The sequence below is a fragment of the Corvus brachyrhynchos genome, unplaced genomic scaffold (genome assembly GCF_000691975.1).
Source record: "Corvus brachyrhynchos isolate BGI_N302 unplaced genomic scaffold, ASM69197v1 scaffold1397, whole genome shotgun sequence".
In the NCBI taxonomy this organism is placed as follows: domain Eukaryota; kingdom Metazoa; phylum Chordata; class Aves; order Passeriformes; family Corvidae; genus Corvus; species Corvus brachyrhynchos.
In genome coordinates, this window is record NW_008239086.1 from 1 (window position 1) to 3,710 (window position 3,710).

A 3,710-nucleotide genomic window follows, 5' to 3' on the forward strand; every position below is an offset into this window, starting at 1 on the left:
TAACTGGAACGGATTTAGGCTAGATGCTAAAAACCCATCGATATACAGTGAAGCATTCCATTTACCTTAGAGATCTCATTTATAATTTCTCGGTACTTAGTTGCTGAAGACACTAGTCCTGCTTGTTCCAATGTCCGGAGATTTCTCTGAATTTTCCTTTTCTTTTGTTCTATTGGTAGCTGCCCATCTTCAAAAATAGCCTGGCTGTTCTTCATTTTCTCTGGAGTTTTTGAATCTAAGATGGCACATTCTTCTACAAGTTTCAAGTTCTCAAATTCCTGGGCAAAAAAAAAAAAAAAAAAAGAATCCAGAGCAGTTATTTTCCAGATTTTGATAACTGTTAAATGTTCAAGTACATTGAATTCTCAAATGAGATTATCAAAAATCAGGGTGCAGGCTTTATGTCCTATTACCACTTGGTCTCAAAGTACCCCATTTTTACTATGCCTTTGGGCATATCTTAAGTATGTAGTGACAACACCTAGTTGTCACCTGGCTGTCCAGATCTCACAGGTGTTTCCTACACATGCACACACTGAGGTTAACTAAAATCTGCACATTATTAAGATGCAGTTTTTGTGTCAGTGTCTACAGGAAAGACTTCAACTGTGAGCTCTTCCCACTCAATTCCCATACTGAGGATAGCAGTAGTTCCCTGAGATTTGCTTGTATAGATTAAGCAAATAAACTAAAGGGTCAAGGAACTTGAATTACAATACTGAATTTAATGGGGTGGGGGGGGAATGATAAGAGTAGAAAGATTCACCTCAGGCTATTTGTTTGTATTATAAAGTAGGAGAGAAAAGACCCTGCTCACAAAAAGTGTAAAGAAAAAAATATCCTAGTCATCCTAGCTCACAGCAAGACTTATTTTTTTCTTTTCCTCTGAAGCTGTTTTCAATTATACAGTTAAAAAAAAAAATTGCAAGCCTCATATTTTGGAAGACTCTAAATCTGCATAGTCTAAAGCCATCAACAAACAATTTCATTGTTATAACGTGATGGAGAAAGCTATCAGAGATCTGTTAAGGCTTTCAAATAGCTATAATAAATTACTTTATTCCCTATTCAGTCACAGTATAGCACTCACCTGTTGTGCAGTGGCTGGTGTTTCTAGTATTTCTGAGAGTGTATCCCCTGTGTATCCTCTGGTTGTGTTCGTATCACATCCACAATAAGTCTTTTGGTCCTTTTGAAAGGGATATATGGATATTACAAAACAGTTATCACTGGATCACTTGCACATGTCATTTTTTCAACAATAAAATTCACAAACTCCCTCTTTATTATAGATTCTTGGTAAAATTTGCTTTCTAGCTTTTTATGTTTCAGGGCTTCCCTTAATAGTGTTGAGTATCTGGTTTCTACACAGTCTGAATAGAGAAATACATGTAAGCTTCCCTCCATTTATTTTAGAAAACAGGTAACCAACTAGCACAGTAAAACAGTTACTGTTAACAAAAATACAAGCAACAACTTGCATGTGGATTTTAATTGTGATAATGACAAAACAGCAGACATAAATGTAACCTTTGAAAAGCCCAAGCTTTTCATCATTCCATTAAACATCATATTTACTGAATAAAGTGGAAATGCACTCGAAACTGCTGAACTCTGAAGGAATTTTATATTTGTTGCAGTGTGTTTACGCAAACCACTAAGGGCAGATATTTTTCTAGTGACAACAGACAAAGAGCATTTCCTTGCTAAAAAAGGGAAGCTGCTAGACTCCGATATGTTAACCAGTTTTTTCTTGGTAAGAATTTATCTCATTCCTGCAGCATAAGTTTCCAAGGAAAATGTCTAAATATGGTCAAGATTTCTATGATAAAACCTAATAGTTTAAAGTGATAGTCTTCCTAGGTACAGTTACTTCTTCAGAAGTAAAACTTCACACCATCTAATAAATCCAGACTACTTATTTCTGATTTAAAAAACCCCAAACAGCTTATTAGATCATATTTTAATTACAGCCCATATCTGCCCTCCTAGTTATTGGTGCTGTCTTTCACTTTTAATGTGAATTTCTGCCTTCACACATGTGTGGTACATATAAACATGGTAATAGAGGAGAGTAGCATCCTGTTCTTCCCCAGATTGTACTAGGATCTTAGAGTAGGCCAATCCCTTTTCTGGACAGCTTGAAATGACTTCAGAAGATGGGTGCCAATAATTTGAAATTAAGTGCTGTTATGTAATTAATTTTTACTATAAAGTAGACTGTATTCCGGAGTATCCCCATAGCCATTTTTTAATTTATTCACCAGATAGAATAAACACAATTTGCTTTCCTGGATAAAAGCATGCAGCATATGCACTATTCCTCCTGAAGTAACAGTTACATCCTTTTCAAATGGCTGATGACAGTATATCAGGGAAGTGTTTATTTTTGAGGGGGAAGAAAGGACATGGTAATACTCTCTGACCCTTACAAGTCTAGACTGCTTTTCATCTCTGCTTTCTCAAGGCTGTGGCATTTTAAAGCAGAGTGCTTTTATAGCTTCATGAAAAAACACTTACTAGGTTAGGTAATGATGCAGTCATGCTCCAAAACACAAACGGCAATATATTTATTTTTCTGGAAGAACTGACAGTTCACCTGACTTTGGCAAAAGTTTGAGTAGCACTGAACACAAACTGGCTTTTGAAAACTGAATGCACTCAGCACCTCAGAAATGCACTTAGGCAGGGCAGTTGTCAAAACAATGTTTTTAAAAAAAAAGTAAAAACAAAACAAAAAGCATTGCCAGAATATAAAGGTTGGAGCAAAACTTACTTTATCATCAGACTTTTGAGATCCTGATCCTCACCTTCCCGTAACTCATATTTGCTTGTTAGAGACAGTGAAATCTCTGTTTTTGCAAGTTGATTTAGTGTGCTTTCCCTGTTGGGGTCATTGGGATCAACAGCTCCTTCCCCTAAAAGGAAACATTCAAAACCATAACTTAGCTATTTATAAGCTCAATTACAGTATTTTGGAAATCATGCCAATCCTTGCTTTTCAGGCTACTGATGTGCAAAACTTTTATGTTGTCTTCTCAAAGAATAATACAAACAATTTAACGTCCTTTATCCTAACATGCAGTGATAATGAAGAAGTGAAAGAGTAGCAGCATGTTAACAGGCTATTCACTTGAATGTTGGTGTTATCTATGACTCCTAGCTACTTTCTGAACAATTTGCTACAATTAATGCAAATTAAGTATCAGTCAAATGCATTACTTTCTAATAAATTTGCATGATCTCAAAAACGTAATTTTTATTTGGATAATTAAATATCAAAAAAAAAAAAAAGGCTGGTTTTAGAATTTTCTATATACTTTTTCTAAGTTCTAGCCAACACTAGCAAATCTTAAAATTGGATTGTTAAAAAAATCACTTGCTTCCTGTCTGCAGTTTAAGCACAACTGGATCATTCAAAATATTATTAATGTTTGTATTTTGAATCACATCATTCATTTTTAGAGTGAGTATTGCAGCTAGAAAAAGGTTCAAGTATAAGGTGCAATGTTACAATAAGTGTTTGGACAAAAATTTCGCAGTAAACAGAGAACCAGAAGCTATTGCTCTGAGAGACACAAGAGTATTAAGGCAAGCCTCTGTTTAATTCAGCCCCTAGAATGAAGTTGCCCATAAAGACAGAATACAGCATACCAAGGAAAGATTCTGTATCAGGAACAGGTCCCAGACCTTCCAGCAATTCGTTCAGC

At 35.4% G+C, this 3,710-nt stretch overlaps 1 long non-coding RNA gene across 1 annotated transcript; it reads right to left on the reverse strand.

Moving 5' to 3' along the window:
* Nucleotides 1-54: 54 nt before the first annotated feature.
* LOC108447946 lies at nt 55-3,710 on the reverse strand. Its single transcript, XR_001863674.1, has 4 exons — nt 3,655-3,710; nt 2,777-2,918; nt 1,091-1,189; nt 55-278 (listed from the first exon to the last, which is right to left on the reverse strand). It is a non-coding gene; the product is annotated as an uncharacterized LOC108447946 (long non-coding RNA).